This window comes from Oxyura jamaicensis, chromosome 12 (genome assembly GCF_011077185.1).
Source record: "Oxyura jamaicensis isolate SHBP4307 breed ruddy duck chromosome 12, BPBGC_Ojam_1.0, whole genome shotgun sequence".
In the NCBI taxonomy this organism is placed as follows: domain Eukaryota; kingdom Metazoa; phylum Chordata; class Aves; order Anseriformes; family Anatidae; genus Oxyura; species Oxyura jamaicensis.
In genome coordinates this window covers 1,777,264-1,800,834 of record NC_048904.1, presented here as the reverse complement: position 1 = coordinate 1,800,834, position 23,571 = coordinate 1,777,264, and the positions used below count along the sequence as shown (strand labels likewise).

The window sequence follows — 23,571 nt, the reverse complement described above, 5'->3', positions numbered from 1 at the left end:
TTCATTTTAAATTACATGCTGATACCAAATCCTGCTAAAGTTTACTTTTGAACATCCGCTCCCCTGCACCAGTCCCACCGGACCCCACACAGTACCCCCGTATGCCTCAGGCTGGCTCCACGGAAACTGGTGGTGGCGAGGCCTCAGCGGGCAAGCCCAAACCTCCCGTTCCTTCAGCCTGAAGAGGCTCCAGCCTGTGCCACCAGCGGGACACTGGTACGGGGACCCGACAGGCGTCCCCACGGCCTCTGGGGCCGTGCCCCCTGTACCCACAGCGCGCTCCAATCTCACCTGGCGTGTGCTTTTCCTGCAGCCCCAAGGGGAGACGGGGAGTACAAAGGCAATCAGAGCCACCTTTATAATATTATTCTGTATGTCCTCATGGCTCCCCAAAATAGTTTGGTTTCATGATTAAGTTATACCTGGCAGTTCCAATAAATAAAAAATAAAAACAAAACCACCCCCCCCCCAGAAAAAAAAAAAAACAATACAAAACAACAACAACAAAAAACTACCACCAACAGACTAACAGAAAATGAAGACCAACCTCCTTTTGAGTTGTGCCGTGTCAGTTGCTGTTTGCCTCCAACAGACAAGGTCTAACCAGTCTAGGGGGTACATGGTATTAATTGGAGAGATTTATGATTGGAGTAATTCTGCTGACATGTTTATTCCCTAACCTTAAGCACAAAATACTTGCCAAACTACCCTATGCACTTGCATAAGTAAAGGTCAAAGAAAACTTTGGCTGTTTTTTTTCAGTTCATAATGTACAGCAAGTGAGTTGTGATGAGTGGGTTCTTTAGCAAAATTTCATTAAGTTGATGTTCCACACACATTCTGATTCATTTCCAAAAGTGAGAACAAATATTTTAAACCTTATCATGCATAATCCATTGTAAGTAGTGAAATTATTTATATACATGATGGTACCTCTTAAAATTTAGGGTATGATTCAGCTATTCTTGCATTAGATAGATAGTACTTAATTAACCTGTAGTTCAATTTGTTTTGATTAACTTCATATTGATTATTAGCTGGTTATTGTAACACTTGATCAGAATGACTCCACTTTTAATTGGCCTCCAAGGACATGATGTGACTCATCTTCATGCTGAACTATTTTTAGTAAATATTTATATTCTTACTCTGTACTGAAAGGAAATGTACCCCGGTATGTTGACAGAGGAAAAAGTCCCTACTCTGGAGGTGTTGTAAAGTGCAGACTAAATAGCACTTTTCCCCATGACTAGCCTCTGTGAACTTAATAGGATTTTCTAGATCAAATTATGAACAAGGATGAAAGAGATGAACATAAGTACGAAATGAAATCTAAAGAAATTTCGTATCAATCTGGTTTCAGGTACACACTAACCTGGTCAGGGTTTGTCAGATACACTAGATATAGGTGGAGAGATGAAATCACTCATTGTTCAGGTTCTGGTACAAGGCAAAAGAAGAGGATGAAAAATGTAGAAATACAAAGATGAAACTACTGTATTGGGTATGCAGAGTTTTTGTTATTATGTTTTTAATGAATAATGACATATTTCCATGAATACTTGTCCAGCAGGTATATTGTTTGGTTTCCACTGGGTTGGTAGGAGTATATTTCTCTGCACTACCATTATCCTGCGAGCAAAGGATTTGGGGTGCACTTTCACAGCCTGGTGTTACACTAACTTCTATTGATGTTATTCAGAAGGGTGAAGCTTTTACTTTATCTTAGCCTGTCATCATGCTGTATATTAAAGATTGTATCGTAATAAGTAGTGAAAGAATATTCAGCTTTTACCTGCCAACTCAGTTCTGTAGGATTTATGAGCTTTTTTCCTGGTTAAGATTTTGATCTTGGCATTCCCAAATAAGGTAGTATTTGAAAATTGGAAGGAAGTCATACTGTAAAACATACTCACAGAAATAGTAAAGTTGTTAGCAGCAGCTTCTAAAATACATTCTGGTTAAATATTTTAGGATTCTGTCATGTTCTCAATCATTTCCTTAGAAGGCACTATGATCACAGTGGAGAATCTGTTACTTTGAGCAAGCTGAGGTCTGTAGTCAACAATAAATAGTTTGAGGCTGACCTTCTAAAATCCTTCTGGAATTCTGGATAGAAAGTTATTTTGTGGCTGTAAGGTGGGAATAAAGAATCCCGATGCATGGGAATACAGGTCTGTGGGAGCAGAAGGTGATTTACATGTACCTTTTTTTTTTTTTTTTTTTTTTTTTTTTTCCCAGGAGGGCTTTGTTAGTGTGCTGCCTAGCCTAAAAAGCAACAAGTTTTAAAATATGATGCATATAATTTCTGTGGACAGCTAATTTCCTTTTTTTTTTCTACGGACTTCACTGTTGGACAAAGCCTCTGGTGATATTTATTATTTCATTGCACCAAGCTGTCAGGTGTTCTGATTGTATATGTGAGCAGATCTTTGCGGTTATTTCAGCATGCTGATAGGAAGAAACACCATTAGAGACTTGATATAAGGTGTGGAGGTATGAGTGAAAATCACTTGGATAAATTTTGATTTTTATAGTTTCAAATATTTTATGTAGTCACCTGTTTTACTGAAAATCACTGCATTAAAAATTGCAATAGGTTTTTAGATATCACTAGAAGAACTTCATTAAGCTGTAGTAAAGAAGAATAAAATTTAATCCACTAACTGAAGTATTTCATGTGATCCGAATAAAGCTAAATATTGAACAGAAGCCATACTTTCTTCAGGGTGTTTGACATAAATATTGATACATCAGTATATGCAGTTAAAATTAATTTAGTTTTTTGCTATTAAACTCCCCTTTCCAGTCTCCTTGGCATGAATCTAATAGTTGTCCCTACAGATTTTTCTGGGCTTAAAAAACTTCCATTAAACTTAAGCAAGCTGCAAGTTAATTCTCAGTGTGCTAGAAATGTGTGATTATTTCATCGTGTTCTAAAGTTTATTACAGCAAAATACTCTAGTGCAGAATTAGTTAGGAATGAGATCATGCAGCACATGATGCTGATTTTTTTAGTGCAATTTTAATGAATCTAGTGCAATTTTAATGAATAAGAGACAGAACTCAGTGTTTGAGGGAAGTGCTTAGCTCTGCCTTGTGAGACCAGAGAATTGGACAAAGTTACTTCCACAAGCTACAGATATACCTGTAGGAACAAACAGAACCTGAGGGAGTTTTTTTGTTTGTTTGTTTGTTTTTTTTTTTTTTTTTTTTTTGGGGGGGGGAGGGAGAGAAAACACAATTTGAAGAAGAAAACATTTGGTTAAAATCTTTTTATCTAATATTTTCTTTCTGGGCTATAAAAATCTTCCCCATCATGTAAAGTTCTTTCAGAAATACAGTTAAAAGACTTCCTAAAAAATACTCCTCACTTTCCTCTGTCCAAAGTAGATTTTTTTTTAAATGTAAAACTGTTGAAATTCACTTCCCTTTCAGTAACTGAAACAAGTTGAATTAATCTCTGCAGTCCCAAGGCAAATCATAGTCTATGAAGACACTTTAGAGGTTTTTTTTGTTTGTTTGCTTTTTTGTTTGTTTTCTTTTTTGTTTGTTTGTTTGTTTGTTTTGTTTTGTTTTTCATTAGAGTACACTGCATTTCTGCATTTCATTGCTATGCAGTTGGTGCTAATCCAATTTGGTCCTATTATGGATTAGATCACATCACTTTGCCTAGTGCAAATTTCTGTCTGTGAAATCATGGTAGACTTGCTCAGTTTTTACAAACTTCATTTTGTGTAGGCTGACATAGTTATGTTAACTGTTCTTTACATTTTTTTTTGCAAGTTGTTTTTGTAGCCTAGCTTATATACTCTTTAACCTTATTGTATCGCCCTCACTTTAATATTCAACCATTTGCTAATTTTGAACTTGTCTTGCACATGTTGTTTGTCTCATTTTTTAGATGGGTTATTGTGTATTGCTCCCCTTCAGACTAATCTGCTTTAGAGGCTCTAATGACATCTTACCAAATTACATCAGTGCTTGTAAATAATAGGACTGAAAGAGTTCCGGGTACACCATGAAACACTTGGACTGTAGCAGTACCTTTTTCGATCTAAATCCTAAACCTATCTGATGCATTGATCATAAATGTCTTAATGCTGGAAATTGAAGTTGTATAAATTCTGACAAGATGTAAGGGGAAAACTTTAAACAATTAGCATAGATAAGCACTGTCAGGTGGTTGTGGTGTTATAGTAGGCACTCCACATGCTCTGTACTGACCATTCTAGAAATCCACATGGGATACACTTTGCTGATTGCTATCCTGCTCAAACAGGGCTGAGGTGAACTGATCTTTTGGAATTGTGTATGAACTTCTTTTTAGGGACTGGTTAGAACTTCTGACCCTGCTCTCTGATGAACAACACGAGGCTTGAGCAATTCCCTCCACATGTTGTTCCATGTGTTGTGGTTTTCTTCCAGTAGGTTTACACAGGGTCTCAGCCAAGAAAGAGTGGAGAAGATCAGCCTATGTTTTGAGGGCAGAATGGATTTATTAACTATGATTTACTAAAGGGGGCCTTTATTCATAGGTGAATTTTTCCTCTGTGTTGATTGAAGGGCACTGCTTTTCAGCCTGAAGGAAGGGAGATGCTTTTGTTCACTGAGCTGAGTTACTCTGGTCTTGTAGCTATGAAGTGAGGTCTGATAAAAACCTTTTTCCTGTATTACTCTTGCAGTCATTGTTTCAGAAAAGACATTCATAAAATGTCTTTTTTTTTTTTTTTTTTTTTTTTCATATGGGGAATTGGGTAAGAATGCTTTTGGCTTTAATCTCTTTATTGCCCATGTTGGTAACTTGTGGTCCCATCTTTGAATTTTTGGAAGATGAAACCTGGTATCATGCTACTTTGCTTTCTTCTCTGTGTTGAAGTTACTTAAAGGATCTGAATCCTGATACTTTTTTAACAATTTCCCTGCTAGATGATGTCTTCGTTTAGTGTCCTATGCCACTTCTTAATTTTTATATGGATTTTTTTTATCTTCTAAAACATACTTTTTTTTTTTTTGAAAGAACACTTAAGGTTTTATCTTGATGAACAGTTTTCAGTTGAAAGCATGATGGTAAGAGGGGAAAATGCTCAGTTTAATCCAGGATATCTGCTGGAAAAAATGGTTCACTGGTGTCCTTCCCTGCATTCCTTATCCTGCAGAAAGGTTGCAAGCTGGACATAAAACCACGGGTATTTCAATGTATGTAGAACTAAATTAAAATGAGAAGCTGTAGGAAACCTAGTTTTTAAGATTGAAGTTCATTAAAACTGAACTGTTCCGTCTGGCTCAGAGGCTGAAAATACTAAAATGCCATAGGTACGTGCTATTGCATTCTGAACTCATGCAGTCCATTTGACTGTTATGAGTTTGCTAAATCTCTTTTTCAGTAGATCAGCTTTTCACTGACAGACTTCCTGCAGTGCAGATACCGTCCCACTGGCTTACTAGGTCTTACGCTGAATTCGGGATCTTCTGACCTACAACAGCCATCAAAAACTTCTATAAACTCTATATTATGTGCTGTGAATAACTGAAGAGAGATGTGATCAGGGCATGTCTGACGTGTATCAATTTTTTTTTCTGCTGTGTGAATTAACACGGATATACTGTGAACTTACAGCCTCAGTTTCCAGACTTATTTTAGTTTTGAATCCTCTCTAAATTGAATTTCTTTCATATCTGACAAACAGAATAGCTGCTTGCTTACATCTTACATGGAAGGTTTGTATGGCATTCATCAGACTGTTATCTAGCCATCTGCATTCTTTATAGAAGGTGAATTTATTGCTTGAAGCAAACAACTTTATCTACAAAAAGATGCTGTCCAGGCAGTCTGTGAAAGTTGTCAGATGCTTCATTGTGAGCCCTAAGTCCTTTAGTTGCTGTATCTACTTAGAACTTGATCTGGTTGGGCAAGTGATTGAAGACAGGTATTAGGATGGATTCTAAAGATCTTGACCTAAGCTTCAGTAAATTGATATGCTAATGTTTTTTCAAGTAGGCAGAATATAAGGACCATAAGGTTTTTGCAATATAATCTGTAACTTGGGACAGACTTGAATCAAAATAGCAAAAGGATTCATCTCTTTTTCATGAACTTTTCTGGTCAACCCCTTGGTAGAATAACAGGAAGTAGAAAAAGTGCAAGAGATGGATTTACAACATTATCTCTTTCTGTAAGTGTACAAATGCTAACTCCTTGATGCCAAGAGTTGGACCAGATACTTGTAATATCACCACACGTGCTAGGATCTGCTGTGAGTGTACCAGTTCATTGTATTGTAGTCAACATTCAAAGAATCCACTTTCAACTGCTCTGAACCTAAATTGATCTTGAACAAGTGATTGGTAGGTAAAAGGGTTTATATACTGTTATAATCTGCTCTTCAGTTATGTTCTAAAGTTTATTTGCCCTCTGCTAATCTTAAACGTTGTTCATATAGGATTTTCAGACTTTGTGTCTTACTCTCATTTTCCTGAGGAAAAACAAACCTTAATGCAAATATGAATAAAAAGAGTGTGTGATACAGTTCTAATAGTAATAGCATTTGGAAGATGGCATCTCACACAAGGGGGAAAGAGGCTATATTTTGCCTTTTGCTTTTAAAGCAAATATAATCAAAATGGTCGGAAGCAAAAATTAAGGAATTGTATTTTTTTTATTTTTATTTTTTTTTCAGAAACATTCAACTGCATTATGTTGGTATACCAAGGAAAGATTTTTCTATATTAGGGTTGGGGCATGAATAATTTAGATACAAATAAATAAAAAGTCTGTATTTCTGTTTTCTGTTTTTTTACCTCTACTTACTTCCTCTGGCTGTACATATAACAGTATAGCAAGCACATGAAAGAGTTTCTGATGGACATATATTTTAATTTTCTTCCTTGCAATCCACAGTAGTTGGCCTGCATAAAAATGTCAGGAAATACAGCTGGGTCATAATGACCTACTTCATTTTTGAAGGCGGCAGTGGTGATGGGAATACACTACTTTTCTTGTGCTGTACTTTAGATGCATTTGGTAATATGCCCAAATTGTGAAGCTTGGTCTGAAATCTCCTTTTCTCCACTTCACAGAATATGCTATAAGGAATTGCTACCACTTACAATATCTAAACAGTGTTGCACTTCCTATTTTTTTTTGTTGTACCAGTGGTCTGTATATTAGAAATATTTACCTAAGCTACCATGACAGTGTTGAAGAAAAATAAGTAAATGCAGTATCTGTGTATAGCAAGCTTGTAGCTGTCCCAGCTCCAACAGAGAGGTGTTGGGCCAGGTTCCAGCTCTTACTTTGCAATGCCTGGTTTCATCACTGCTCTGCATGCTAGTGGTAGGTGGAGAGCACATAATTCTCTATATGAATCTTAGATGCTGGAATAGAGACCCTAAACTGCCAGAATGCTGTAATTTATCAAACTAAATTTGTGAGCCAGTATGTGGTTTTATGGTGCTGTCAGACTGTCCAGGTGGTATACGCTGCAGTCAGAGGTTCAGTTAGTGAATACGTGGGGCGGATGTCAAGCTAGCTAGCTGAGCATGGAGATGGGTGCAGCTGCAGTCAGACTTCACTCTGCAGATTTTAGGTGACAAACCTGTGCTGATGTTTTGCTGCTAAAAATTGAAGGCTGTTTGTACTCAGGTTCAGCTGATGGTCTACCTTATATATACTACAGTCACTTCTCTGCTAGCAGTGTTGGTAAATTCTTATGTATATAAAAAATAAAATACATCCCCATATATCCGTCCTCGATGCACTCAAGTTTACAGCACATCTATTAATTACTTTTGACTCAGTTAAACTAATTGAGCAAATATGATCAAAGCATACTATTAGTTTAGAATTAAAATGCCTGTTGTGATAGACAATCTAAAGTAATGAGACAGAAGCTGAATATGAAGTATTCTAGTTCAGAGAAAACCTACTCAGTAATGTGAGAAAGACAGGAGAATGCAATAAATGTAAGCACGTATAGTATATTTTCTCTTTCCTTGTTGCCCACTTGAAGCATACTTTCTGTGGAATTTTGTGAATTTTCACACCCATGGAGGTAAGCAAGCTTGGTATCAGTTTGTCTTGAAGACAGCACAGGATATCAAATTGATTTCACTGTTTATGTTGTGCCATCATTGCAGTACTGTTTTGCTGCCTGAGATACAGCTTCTCAGGTCATCTAAAAAAGTGTTCTACACAACCAGCAACTGACTTGAGACTGGATTTTTGTCTGGAAAACTTTCTGAATTAGTCAGTAGCTGAGCTAAATTATCCTAAATTGGCCTTTTCTTGAGACCTGTATGCTTTTCTGGAGGGCATGTGGATGGTGTCTCAACACAATTCTTCAGAAATTAAAATTTGCCCTGTAATTTCATTCTGTCATTTGATGACATGTCTGTACTGCACTTGCTTATGTAATGAACTGAAACCTAGCTGAGGCATAAAGCATTTAGTCCTCCAGCATTCTTTGTTGTGAGAGGTGGGGTAATAGTTGCAATAATCTATAGGCTAGTTTTCAAAACATTCTCTCAGTTTGGCTAAGTAGTATTAAAATGGCCCTTTCTGTAATATTTTTATTATCCTTTGGGAAAGCAAGCTTATATGAAAGGATACACCCATTCAAAATATAGAAAAAGCATAAATGACAGCATTTTAAACATTCCATGTCAGTATGCATTAGAGAAAACAATACGAAAATAAACAGCTGCATAGCATAGTCCCTGAAAATCATGCTTCTAAAAGATGGCAAATAAAAGTAAAACTCCTTCTGCCCTCTAATATGACTTTTTATTATTATTATTATTATTATTATTATTATTATTTTAAACAGAAATGTGGATTTTTTCAGTAATATCAGGGGCTGATTGCCTGGCTAGCTTGTCTCTGCTTTCATCACCACCACAATCTAAATGACAAGTATATAGCCTGAATACCTGATCCAACCTTGTTTTGTAACAATAGAAAAAAGGCTTTGTATTTGTCCAACTTCTTTCATCCAAACAAAATATTATTACAACAAAGTGTCACTGGATACTTTCCAAGTTCTAGGTTCAGTACTGTTCCTTTTGACTTAGATGAGAATACTGTCTAACTTTAGAGAAGATGAATACATAACAGTGCAGACATCATCAAGGCTTGTGTAACATGGGAAAAACAACTTTAGGAAAAATAAGCAATCATTTTTTCTTCTAAGAAAGTTCGCATACATTTTGAGGAGCCCAATGCAAAGAACTCCAACATGTTCAATATTATAAAGCTTTGTAAATTTTGTAGAGGGGAAAAATAGTTGAGGTGCCATAGCTGAAATGTCAGCCTATGTTGTCTCAAAAAATAGTGTAAGAAATATTGATCAAAGGTGATTGCAAAAAACTAGAGATGATTTTTTGGTGGAGTTCAAGTGGGGACAGTTTTGATCCTGAAGTAAGGATTTGAAGTTTAGAAATGTTCACTGAAGTAGAGACATGTAAATAAATGTGTAGAGGGTAAATTCATAATCCTCTATTGGATCAGTTAATTAGGATAATAGAATGACTGTGGAAAGATAATATATATATTTGTAAGAGTGAACTGTAACAGCTTGATGTTTTTCAGCTAGGAAAATTAAAGAATGTGGGAGAATTTCATTGGGGGGAGTATGATGGAGAGAAAAGCTGCTTAAGTTAAACTATAACGTTGTCTCAGGAACAATTGGGTATCAGCTAGCTGTGAGTAAAGTTATACTGGAGATTAGAAAGCTTTCTAAACACCAGAGGGGTGAGACAGAGGAACAGACTTCCTGTGGGAGTGAACAAGACATTCATGTTTGGAGGATTGGTCCCCCAAAACTGGGACAACTTCACATATGGGAATGCTGTCATCTGTGCTGGGAAATAGTGTGGTGAAGAATCAAGAAATAAAATAGGAGAAACTCAGAAACCTGATGAGTTTACTGATGTTTTAATAAAATATTTCTTGGACAACCCCCAAACCTAATAAAGTACTAGACTGTTTTGTTAGTGAATATTATTGTACAGAAATAAGCCTTAGAATATCTGCAAAAAGATAAAATAGTTTATTCAGGACTTTACTGGTGCTGCTGCTGGTTCTCTGCATGGCCTTTAGAAGTGGTGAATGATGAGCTGCTGAATTACGCAGAGTATTAAACAAGCACCTGGTTCAAATAGTGGTAGTCTCTTAGGCTTCAATAATATTGCACTTCTTATCTAAATGCATTTAAAAAAAAAATTGGCTTATTCTTAGTAAAACAGTAAAGATGGTCTTTGTAAACCAAAAGTCTAATTGGTTAGAAGGTATAATAAATACCTGTAGGTATTTATTTATATTTTCTGTAACGATGAGGCAGTAATGGCATGATGATTTATTGGAATATACTTTCACTCATTGTTGAGCTCTTTTCCTACAGGATAATATCTTGGCACTTTACAGGATTAATGACAATCTGTGAAATTAGGAGTAAGTGTAGTACTTGGGCTGAAGTGCCTCAGACAGAGAAACCAATGGAATTACAGTTCAGGTGAGAAAACCAAAGTTGGAGAACCATTTTTAAATATAAGTTACATTTTCATTCCTATGCTTGGCACAAGAACTTTCTTACAGAGTGTTGTTGGTAGTGGCCAAAGAAAAATATGATAGTGTGGAAATATTCCTATGTGAAGTGGGTACCTGTTTCAAACCAAAACCTAGGTTTATTCTTGAAGTGTTGAGTGATGCTGTTAAAAATGTAAGGATAGTTAAGATTAACAAAAAATAACAGGAATAATCCATGGCATTACTCTGCTAGAAAATAATCATACAGCAGATATTCTTACATGGCTATGTGGCCATTTTAAATAATTGTTTTAGATCTAAACTGCCTTCCAAAAATAACAATTTATTGTAACATACAATACTGTAGAATTGAAGCTGCCTTTGTGTTCCTATTTTGTTCTTCACTGGTTTAATACTTAATTCTGAGAGTCGTCAGTGAGTCTGTCTAATAAATATTTCCTCATGTGAAGAAATGAGAACTTAGATTTTACATTTCTATGAATGAATGTTAGGGGAAAAAAGAAACAGGCTTTTAAGTCAGAGCTAACATGCTGTTTGTCAGTTATTGCTCCACCCAACAAAAATCAAACCAAGAAATGAAGGTTATTCTTTGGTCAACAAATACATCATACTATCTCCAATGCATTTTTGCATTCCATTTTTAATTCTTCGGCAACTTCAGATTTTTAACTCTATTTCCAGGATAAACTAAGCATATAGAATTAAAAGCTTGTCACTTTCTGTAAACTGTATTAATTATACATGGAGTACATGTTTTCCGTGCTTTCAAGAGCTTTCTTCAAACATGTGGCTCTGTCAAACAAAATAAAAGGTTTAATCTTATATGTAGTAAAAAAGTAAGTAACTTGTTCATATTTCAGAAAGGAAATGCTATCATAATTTAAATAACAGTCTTGAAATATATAAACATGTTGAGAATGGAGATTCATGTCCAGGCATGCTGGATACGTATTTATTGTTCAAAAAGAAGTACATTTGTTATGTGATCTTAGCATTCCACAATTGTACTGTCTTTCATTACTAATAAAAGATTAATGTATGCAGTCCACTTGGCAGTTATGTAGTATGTCGCATTCTTAACTACTGCTTTTGAACATGGCATATATGCATGTATTATTTAGGGACTGTTTGTGCTCCCACCCAGAATAGGCAGATTGTAAATCATTTTTAGTCATCTGTGGGAATTTTGGAGATCAATGTAATTGTATCTACCATGTGCTTTTCTGTGAGACAACTGTATAATGTACAAGGCACAATTTGTTGCTGTTATTTTGCTTATTTTTAAACAAACAAATAAATAAGCAGACCCCCCACCCCACCCCAAATAACCTCTTCCCTCACCCTCCCCTCTTTCCCCAGAAAACAGAAAGAAGTTCAGATGCTTAAAAAGGATGTGAGCTAAGCCATGTAATATGGCTGAATTTCCCTGAAGGAGGAGGAAGGTGTCAGTTACGATTAATGTGAACAACGTTTATGGCCCTTGAGATGTGACCTCTCGTTACAGTAAATGTGACAGCATGCATTATTTTCAATTACGGTGAACTACGTACAGCTACATTAGTTCTGACACACCTCACTGGGAGATTGCTGCTTTGATACCTTTAACCAAAGGAAGATGGCAAAACTTTTGAGTGCCAATGTGCATGTCACTTAAGGAAAAACATTGGATTTTGACTATGATGTATTGTTGCCTCAGGTTTTACCCACTTGTGTTACATCATTTGTTCTTTCCACTGCCTTGGGCACTAGAAAATAGGAAAACTACCTTTTTAATATGCCATGTATAATAAATGCAAATGCTGAAATTTATTAAAAAACAATTGGGGGAATTATCTATTTTTTTGTTGACAGTAACCTGCACCTTTACTTGGAGCCATATAAACAGGGTTTACCAATTATCAGCATGTTCCATTTAGTATGGTATAACTTCCTTTAATGTTTATTAACACTATCAATTTAATCTGAAAAATTAAATAATACAAAATATTTATCACTTCATGCAAACAGTTGTTATAATGTCACTACATTCAAGGTTCAATTATCATGCTTCAGTTTCTACCTCTAAGCTTTCATAGAAAATAAAAGATGCCCTAGGCAGAAGTCAACCTTTCACTTTTGCTACAGAGGAGATGCCATCTATTTCACGCTTGCTAAGTATTCCATCGAAACATGAGTAAAACAATGCCTTAGGCAAATCCTAAGTTAGAAATAGCACTGAGCAAAAGAAATAGTTTTAATTAAAGCATTTTGTTCATCTTTGAGGACTTCATCTTGCTGAGTATTGAATGTCTCATCTTGCAGAGTTGAACATCTTTTCTGCAAGGATGAAGACCCTCAACTCTTTCCAGATTCAAAGGATTGGTGTTTGTTATGGAATCATACAGTAGAAAACTTGCAATGTAGAATGGCCCATTAGCAAAAGAGTATTAAATGCTATTTGCCTCTGCTAAAGTAATTTTGATTTAAGGACTTGCAGAGGAAATTCCTTTTAGCTTTTATCCTAGGTTACGGGTTTCAAACCTCAGTTTTTCCAGTATTTACACTGGCAATTGCATATTGTAGTACCGGATTGTGAGAATATATGTCAATGCGTCAAATAGCTATTTCAAAGATTAAAGGATAGTATAAATTTATTTCCATATTTTAGTGTCTTTCCAGGCCGTTAAGACAGAGAGATTTCTATCTTAGTTATTACACTTACTAAAACTTAAAACAGAATCATAACATTTTAAAAAAGCTTTCTTCAATCTTCAAATCACTCAAACAGTGGCAGTCATAACATTTTGAATTCACCTTTTCTGGCTGTAAAATGTTCTCACTTAGACACTCACATTCATTAGAGGTGATGAAGTTTCTTATTTATTTGTATGTTTATGCAACAGAAGAATTCTCCACTGTTGTAATCTGAATTTCTCCAGTGTTGTAAACAGTTTAATACTTGAGAGATAACATGAAATGTTCAAAATCAAAGGAGGACGTTGTGGCTGTAATCCTAATATCCATCCTGCATGGACAATGAGGGATAGGTTAACAGATGACACCTTAGGTTTACAATATAATGGGTTCTCTCCTTCTTCTGGAGATGATGAATGCTATTAATAATACAGTAGTTTTTCTGATTTTTTTTTTTTTTTTAACAAATGATGGTGATTCATTCTGTCCAGCCAAATAGTTTTACATCAAAATTTTAGCTACAATTTAACACAGTCCCATAAGCACTGGTACCATAATATGCCTGTTCATTGGTAATGTTTGTGTATTCTTAAAACAAGGAACCATTTCTCTTGATTTTAATACTGCTTTTTTCATGTGCTTGAGTCCTCACTTAAATGTCCTAATACTAAGTGCCCATTTTTAACTGTAATACATAGACCTGGACTTTTTGGCTGTACATACTCTCACTGTCTCATTGGCAAAATGGCAGTTGGGATGGACTGTCCAGGTGGGCCAGGCAGGCTGTGTGTCATTAGTAGAACATATATAAACACATAGGAATGTCTCATATGAATTTATGAACACATTTCCATAGAATGTATGAGATCAAATTAGCCAAGCTGCGGCTCGATTCCTAATGATAACTTTTTCACTTTCACAAGTATGGAAGTAGAAGAAAGTTGGAAAAATACAGGACTGACTCCGCATAAACATCTTGAGCAAAGGAGTGTTGTTGAAATTCTGTGCGTACAACTGAAGAATGTATTCTATGTCTCTGTGATTTGTATCTAATAAAAGTAATCATTTTTCTTGTCTACTTGAAAATAGTTTTGATAAACCTGATTACAATTCCTGAGGTGTAAAAGGTCTATATTTTTTCCAAAAGGAAAATACTCGTTCCATATAATTACTTGTGAGAACACAACTTGTAAATATGCTTTAGGGGCTATTTCACTGAGTAGCTGCGAGAAAGTTACAGGGACTGTGTTATTTTACATCACCCGGAGAGCTGTTTTATGGATGGGGAAAAAGCAGGTGTTGGTATACTCAAACTGCCTTATAGAGATAGTGGAAGTGAACTTGAAACTGTGACAAAGTACTTACAAATATATTGTTCCAGACAGGGTGTTCTCTGGAAATCAAGACTGATCTCTGAAATAAGTGAAAAAAGCTTAGATGCAGTTCAGATAAGAATAATAAAAACAAGACAATCTTCCTGATAAATATTGCTCTGTGTGGAGAAGTGGAAAATGGAATAAGAAACTCAACCTAAATTAATCTCCTGGGCTACTAAATGGTGTTGGAATGTAAGGAAGAAAATTACTTTGTGTTATAACTGAAATTGCAAGGATACACTTAGAAGTGTGTGAGATTTTTTGAGCACTGCTTACTGCCTTTAATATTAAGGCTAGCTAGGTGATTAAAAAAACAAACAAGCCTAGTCACTTGCAGAATCTGGAGCTGTAATTGCAGCAGCTACTGGAGGAGTACTAACTAATGTTAGTAACATTTGACAAGAGAGAATAAAAAATGATTCATCTGTAGAGAAGAAAGAATTTTGGCTTCAGGGCAGGCAATTTCATATCTTTCTTTCTATCAGAAGTTGCAGACTTTATAGCTAAGGTTTGATCTGTAGATCACAGGAACTGATATAGTTATTTTAGGCCAAGTCTAATACATTGTCTTTGAGTAGTTTTTAAAGAATTTTTGGGGGGAGGGAATACTATGTAAGAAATCTTTTTTATTTGAATTAAAAGGTATAAGGGATGAAGGACAAACAAATGTTTTTTTTTGTTTTTGTTTTTGTTTTTGTTTTTGTTTTGTTTTCTTTCAACTTTATTCTGTTTCTTTCAATTTAGTTTTTAATTTTGTAAGCATTTCTAGTGTTTCAGCTACGACTATAGGTAGTATTCCAGATGTTTATTTCTTTCTAAGCTAGTACACTTATCATTACTTCTGCTGACCACTTTACTAGTGTGGCATATAGGTTAAAATAAAGAAAATAGTAAGTCTTCAACATGGTGCCATTACTAGAAACTAGCTAAATAAGATCTTCGTTTTTAATATTAATTTTCAGAAGAGTCTACCAGTATCTGAGCACAGATGAAATGAAGACATATATGTCACTGATCTCGTATGTGGACAGAGTACAAATTTGGTGTTTTAACTGTGCTATTTTTTTTCTCTCTTGGAGCTCCTCAGTGTGTACAGAGAACCATTCCACCTCTTAATTCTTTTCCTTGTGGTCCACATTTGCAAGGAAAGTACAGGCTAATATCTTTTATTTTAGGGAGCAAAGGGTTTCCACTGAAGACTATTATGGCAAAGGAGTACAGTTCTCCTTGAAGTGTTTGCTCCAGAAATCAGCATTTTCATGATTATGGAACAACCAGAACAATCTGACCCTCACTAGTCTGATGAATAAAGAAAATGCACTTCTCATGTTCATTGAACTTTCTGTTCCAGTTGAAAGAAATACAGAGGTCTTTCCTTTCATTGTTATCCAAATACTTAATTACTGGCCACACAAAATCGGAATCACCCCGCATTGTCTTCCTGCAGGAAAATCCCAGTTTCTTCAATCAATTTAGATTTTGCATATCTGGAATTTACTACAAGATATTAACTCATCAATATCTTTTCAGGAGAAAAGACTGGATTTTTTTGATGGCTGAGGAGTGAAATTTTTATTAGACGCTTCAGCCATTTGGTTCAGAAACAATCGTAGGTGAGGATAAGTAGTAGAATTTGTTCAGCAAACTGAGGTAATCAAGGATAACGTTGTGCTTTTGCATTTTCATGGGTATTGCAGACCATTCGACTGTCAGTTCAGATAAACTCTTTTTCTGTTCTTCACATCTTTGTTTTGAATAGTGTCTACAAGAAGTATTCTATGCTGCCCTCTCCTTTAGTTGAAAGTGTATTTCATTAACATCGTTGTTGTTGACATTTTTGTAGTTTATGATTTCTAATGCTCTGGCAGGCTGTCTGCTCATAAGTAATGCAGTCTTCCCAGAATTACTCTGAGAGTTATTTTTGATAGTGCAGTACTGCATATTACCTACTAACAAATACGATGTAAATTAATGTATATCTAACTATATAAGAAATTCTTCCTAGAAAAAAAATCCAAAGAGGTTCTAGAACATGTAAAACGTAGCATGTCATTATCAGAAAGCCATTAGATTGTTTCACAATTGAACGTTTTCTGCCTACCATTCTCCACAGTATACAAGCATCATATCCACAATATGCATTGCATTCGGTACTGTCCGTGTGAAATTATAATGTTGGTCTGATGTTGGGAAACATTAAACAAGAAACAAAGAACTAAATAGACATTTCTTTGATCAAACTTATTAATGTTATTATCCCAGTCTAGAGGATTTACATCCTCTAGTATTCTAAACCACTTACTGATTTTTTAAAATACTTCACTTCTGTAGCCTGTCCTGCTGTATTTCTCTGCTCTCTTTTGAGAAAAAATGAAATAAATACAATGAATCTTGTAGACTGTTATGTTTGAAGATGCTTGCTGAGGAGAGGAAAAGAAAGTGAAAAGGACAAAGGAATAGGTGGTAGACTGAACTGCCTTATTTTGAAATATTTTTGAGTGTATTTTAGATAGAATATTTGAAATTAAAGCCATTTTCATTCATTGTTCATAAAAAAAGTAAATCCTACTTCTAACTTATGAAAAGACTTAAAGACTTAAATTATTTCCTTGTTTAGTTTTCCAAATAAAATAAATGAAGGTAATAACAGTAAGTCATATCCTTCTTAATGTGCACATAGGGAGCACTGCTTCCCCCCCCCCCCCAAAAAAAAAAAAAAAAAAAAGCAGGGAGGGGAAAAGAGCAGAAGAGAGAATATATAAGCAGGGTAGATTGAAGACAATGACAAGTATGTCATCTTTGTTGGTAGTCATTAATATATTTCTATGTTGTACACGAATGAAATATTGCTGAAAAGCATTTTTTTTTAACCCTCCTTGCCCCCCCCCCCCTTTTTTTATTTCACTTTGAACATTCTGGGAAGTCTGTTTTAAAGAAATACTAGTTAAACATAAAATGTGGGCTTGTTACTAGTCTCTGAACATTTGAAAGTTTTCTATGTTCTAAAGTAAGTTTATAAAGTGCTGGATTTGTTACTGTCAGTGCACCTGTTTGTTTTCTGCTTATTGGTTTCTGTACGGTCAGAGGTGAATTTACAGGGATTAGAACGTTCTCTTTAAAAATTATCTGAGAATCTATGTTCCCTCCTTGCCCACAGTGTCTAGCCAAAATCTGCTCCCTTATAAACAAAATTGCTGGAGAGTACCAAAATATATTTAAGATTACTTTAATGCTGTTTTCTAACTAGATACATGTTTAATTCATCTCTCGACACTGACACTAGCCAACTGCTTAAGGTAAAAATATGTGACAGTATACACAAGCATTGTTTCCTACTTCCTTACTTTGCTTTTGCTGAGTTTATTTTCCTGAATATCATCAGTTAAATAAGAGGGCAGCAGAAATACACCCAAGTAATTTGGGTTCTATTTGAGTTATATTCTTTATTGCTTGCTTGGTTTCTGTTGTGCAATTCAGATCCTTTGGCAAGCTGAGCTTAATCTTCAGTAGGAGTTAGTATGGATTTAGGGTTGAAATTTGCACACCGCTACCTATTGGCATTTCTACAACTTGCTAAGTGATGTACTGTGCTCACAACTCAAATTTTCCTTTTTTTTTTTTTTTTTTTTTTTTTGATAATTTTTCAGGAGATGGTAAAAGAAATGGGTCAGTTACATATTTAGTCACTCATGAGTACTTTTCCAAAATCATGCTGTTTACCTTGTTCCTTCAGAACAATATGAATCAGAAAAAGCCTGTGCTGTACAAGGGAATGTAGGAGAGTAGGAATAGTGTGTGTAATAACATACACATAGAAAATGCAAAAATTTTGTACAGCATGTACAAAAATAGAATGGGTCTACATAGAGGCTTGTTTCCAGCATGAAAACTTGTCATCTGGATGTACCATTTTTCTGTCTGTACAAATCATTCTTTATAGAACTGAGGTGTGTAACTATATCTCCATAACTGTGTTATTTACAAGGTAAAATGGAAAAACAAAACAAAACAAAAAAAAAAAAACACAAAACAAACATGATTAAACGTATGAGAAGCAATCACATTAAAAAGGCGAAATGCGGGTTTACAGAGCATTCAGGAGAAGTGACTGCAGGAAATAAAAAAAGTAATCAGTGTTAAATATGATCTGCTTAGTCATCTATCTGTGGCTGCCAGCATCTGGCACATGAAAGTATGGGCATTAGTGCAACCTAAAACTGTTTTTGAAAATTGAGATACTGTTTTGGTAACTTCAGTTATTCAAATTTTACTTCAAATTAAATTGGTCAAAAGGCAGAATTTAATTGCACTTGAATTTAATTACATTTCAGCATATGGCTTACAAATCCATTTTGCTCATCGGCCATGCCCAGTATTTCAGAGCTGCCCCATTGCGCATTCTTTCGTTGCAAGTGTACATACCTGCTTGAGGTCTAGGGAGTGGAACTGTTAATTGTGGCTGTACCAAATGATTGTGAATTCACAGTTCAAATGAGATGAAAACATTTTGTATCCTCTTTGGAAACAGTGAGAATTCTGTGAGTGAGATTTGTCATTCAGCAGTGCTATTAAGAACATGACATCCCTTCAGTTTCATATAAACTGGTTTAAAAATGCTCACAGTGTGTAGCAATTACTTAGTGTCAGCAGTACCTCCTGAATATAGAATGCGTGTTTGGTAATGACTCTTGAATACCAACATTGCTATTGGATGTACCAGTAGTAAGAGCCAAAACGTGGATCTCTGGCAGTATGGTTGTGTCCTATGAAGAGCTACAGAAGGCTGAAGATATTTCTTAGCTTCATGCTACATTCCTGCCCAGAGTTGCCCTGGATTTTACCGCTGAGCCAAAGCATTCATTTCTTTTTTATTCTTCAAGACTTTCACAACTGTGGCAGAAGCTATTTTTTTTTCTACTTGTAGTAGAATTTTTTGTAAATTAAAGAATGTGTTTACACTCAGACTTCTGGATAGATTCTCCCCAGATAGACTTCTGAATGCATAAAGGCACATTACAAGTTAACATCTCAAAGTGGATTAGCCACCTCAGTACTTTTCCCGCTACTGCCTTTTGAATTTTGGAAAAAAAAGTCTCAGATTTTTGTCCACGCATTTGCAAAAATGTTTTTTCTTTAGTATGTATTTCTAGATGGAATGTCTTTTTAATAGAGTTGTTCAGTAGTTACTATGTAAGGAGGACAGCTACTACTCAATTAAAAACATACAGAAAATTTAGCTATGGAAAGTGGAGCATTTAACTGACTCCTTGTGGTATATTGGCTACACAAGCTCTGCACTTCTTTTCCAGCAAACATCCTAGTCCTCAGGAATCTGAAATCCATTTAAACCTTTATTCTATGAGATGTGGGGATGAGGGTGCCTAGGAACAATTAAACATGAGGAACCATTGCTGGTCAAACATAAACATAAAATGATTTCTGTATCTGGTTTTCTGCATGGCTGATCTGCAGAAGGGTGATCAGTTCAATTACTTCCCTTAAATGGAGTCACTTCATCTGGTAAGCGGTTTTTATTCTGATACATGCATTTTACTTTCGATGCAAAAATACATTTCCACAGTTAAGAATTAATCCAAATCTTTGATGCCCAGGGAGTAGGAATTAATAAGAGAAGACTCTTAATTATATAACATAATATATTAAGGTTTTGCAAACCAAGGACTTTTTATTTTGAAGCAATTTTCTTGTGAGACATCTTAAGTTATATGCTAAGTTTCAGTGTGTCATGTTCAAATATGTAGCAGTAGCTTTGCCTATTTTGTTCAGAGATTTTGAAAATATGAGGATAATAAATGATGACTAATGTATGCCATCTGGCAAGGGTGGAAAAAAAAAGATTTCTTCCTGAGCAACAGGGTTTCTGCTAAGCTGATTTACTTAAAAAAAGAATGCAAACATTTCTTTGCTGAGAAAATGTTCTAATGACTTCACTGAAACTTGGTGGATGAAGGTAGCCTTTTTTGGTACTAAATTATTGATATCAAAGTGGAGGGTGATGGTCTGTTGCATTATGAGAATGGCCATGTATCTAACCAGTTCTGTTGTTGCACCACATATTCATAAAGAGATTTCTGAGACTCCAGGGGTTTGAGCAACATTAACAGAAGTGTTAGACAGCCTGGCAGGAGTTGGCCCCTGGAGAAGATAGAGGACCTAGCTCTGCTTGGAATCAAGTCAGTGAACAAACTGCTATTAATCTGTACTGCAATATGATTAAATCTGTAGTAACACATATTTTTGTGATCCCTAACATCTTTAGATTTACAGCTATCAGTTTTTAACCTAATACTTTTGTGATGCAATCTAGAACTAAGTGCCGTAATAGATGTCAGTAATTGTATACAATTTCTAATTGAATCTGTAGAAGCAAAATGGTCTTTTCAGTTGCTTTTTAATACAGATATTTTTCAGGGACTCAGTCATACAGATATCCTTATTTTTAGTTCAGTTTTCTTATTTCTTAGTGTTTCTACTTCCATTTTTAATGGAATAAATTATTTGCTTAGATCTCAGCTAATATGAACAAAATAAAAATGTGCAGGGATGGTTTTCTCCACCATAGAGAAAAATAAGAGATGTGTTCCTCATAATCCATTAGAACTGCAGTCTTCCATCTGTATTCTTAAATTATCACTTACTGCTTTAGCTTTACATAGAAAACCTGCCTCTGCAGCCCTTGCAGTAATACTGAAAATGGGATGATTGCACTTTGAGTACTCTTGAGTAATGCTTGCTTAAGCTCTGGATGCACTAGGTGGTGTATGCCATGTAGATGTACCTAGGTTGCAGAGGTAAAGATGGATGATGTCCCTAGTGACTGGGAGGAGCTGACAGAAGTGTGAAGAGGGACTGCCAGTACCTTGCTGAGGGTGAGCAGGTTGTCAGCTTTACAGTTTGTGTAAGAACATCTGTTGGCTGCCCACTTACTGAAAAACAGTCTGTAAAGAAAGCACAGCCCGTATACTTTGGATACTGGTGTTAACCAGTGGGCCAAATCACTCCTCTGGACCCCATGGAAGACACAATGTGAATTTAAAAAAAAGTGTGAGAGCATGAAGGCAGGGAAGAAAATGAAAAGACAAAAGGAAGAAAGAAAAAAAGGAAGAGAGGAAAGAAAAAGGAGGAAACTAAGAAACAGCATTGAGAATAATTTACCTCTTTAGTTGTCGATGTATGCAAATATTTTCCATTTTAACAGGGTTTTCAAGAAATCGGGTCTTAGAATGCCCATTGGCTATTCTGTTAAAAAAGCATCCTTCATTTGTGCCATTGGCTCAGTTAATAGCATCATCCCCAATTCTATCTTGTATCCATTATGAATATACATATCTCAGGACAAACTCTGGAACCAGGGCACACATTTCCATTTTTCCACAGAAAAGAAGAAAAACTGTTGTACAATGCTCAACACTGTGTAGACTGCAGGGGCATATATTGAATGTGTAGTGGATGTAGGTAGTTTTACTTGTCCTGATTCTGTCTGTACTTTTCCCTGTGCTCATGTGAGAATTATTTGAAATGTATCAAAATAACAGGAATATTAACTGGAAGAAACTTCTGGAGGTTATCTAGACCTTCAGCTCCTAGCAGAACTGTTGCCAGCACTAGATCAGATCAGCTGTGCCTTTGTCTAGCTGCATCTTCAAAATCTCAACTGCTTTGAGGCCACCTGTTCCAGTGACACGTTGCCCTGTTGGCAGAGAAGTTTTTCTTATCTCCATGGAGCTTGTGGCTGTTTCCCCTAATTTTACTGTCTGCTGTTACGTAGCATTTGGTTTCTTCATCTTTGTAACTCCCTGGCAGATAATTATAGTCCACTGTTCTTCTATATAGTCGATGTCCTTCTCTTAACCTCCTTTTTGAGGGAGAGGAGATCTTTTCTTTGCTGGAGTTGGCACTTTCTCAACATAGCTTTTGAACTAAGAGGCCCCAAACTGCAGTAGCTGTGCAGCCTCACAGCACAGTGTAGAGTTGAGATAATTTTCCACAATCTGCTGACCATGCTCTTCCCAATGCAGCCCGGTGTGCAATTTGTCTTACAAAGAGCACATACTTAACTTGGTGTCCGCTGTGACTTTTGGGTCCTTTCTCACCCTGTGTTGAAGAATGCACTTATTCTACCCAAGGTACAGAACTTTAGACTTCTTCTTTCTGAAATTCATGAGGTTTCTGTTGGTCCAGCTGTCAAGGTTTCATATGGCCTCTCTGCTTTGGCACACACTGACTTCTCAGTTTTATTCATGCACTGCAATTCAGAATGCTCTGAGTGCAGAACTCAAGCTGCTGTTCAGATGTGGACATCCTGCAGTCTTGATCTGCACTAAATTTGTGTTAGGTAGAGCTACCCTGTGAACTTAGGGAGCAAGGTGCCAGTATGTGTTTCTTTCTTTCATTCTTTCTTTTTCTCTTTAGGACTCTTTATCCTTTTTCTAAAACTTCTGAGAATTCTATCTACCCTGCATGAGATTAATAATACCATTATCTGAACTAGTAAAAACAAAATGACTAATAATGAAAAATTATCATAATGCCTTGCAAAAGCAAATTTACATCTTTTTTCCACCTTAGTCTTTTAAGAACTAGATAAGCACATAGTAGATAAGAATTTACTTACCTGGCAGGGGAGACACCATGATCAGGCAGGTGGTTTTCCCAGGGCGAGGCTCATCCCCTGCACTCCGGGTGTGCTGACCCCTGCGATTTCCCCAAATGCGGGAAACTCGACTGCATAATTTGTTGTAGTGGGGGACTGCGTTCGCGCTTTTTTTTTTTTTTTTTGCACTTCCACATAGCCTTTACTTGTTGTGTTTAGTTATTCCCTTTCCCCCTTCCTCTTCCCCTTTCCCTTTTTTTCCCTTTAGTTGAATTGTTTAATTAATAATAATATTTCCTAAATTATATTTATTTATTTATTTATTTATTTATTTATTTATTTATTTATTTATTTATTTATTT

At 35.8% G+C, this 23,571-nt stretch overlaps 1 protein-coding gene and 1 non-coding gene across 22 annotated transcripts in view; both read left to right on the top strand.

The window, feature by feature from the left end:
• CACNA1D (calcium voltage-gated channel subunit alpha1 D) overlaps positions 1-23,571 on the top strand; it is a 188,172-nt gene that overhangs the window by 36,164 nt on the left and 128,437 nt on the right. The window lies entirely within an intron of this gene.
• LOC118173544 lies at positions 23,223-23,386 on the top strand. Its single transcript, XR_004754273.1, has one exon. It is a non-coding gene; the product is annotated as a U1 spliceosomal RNA (small nuclear RNA).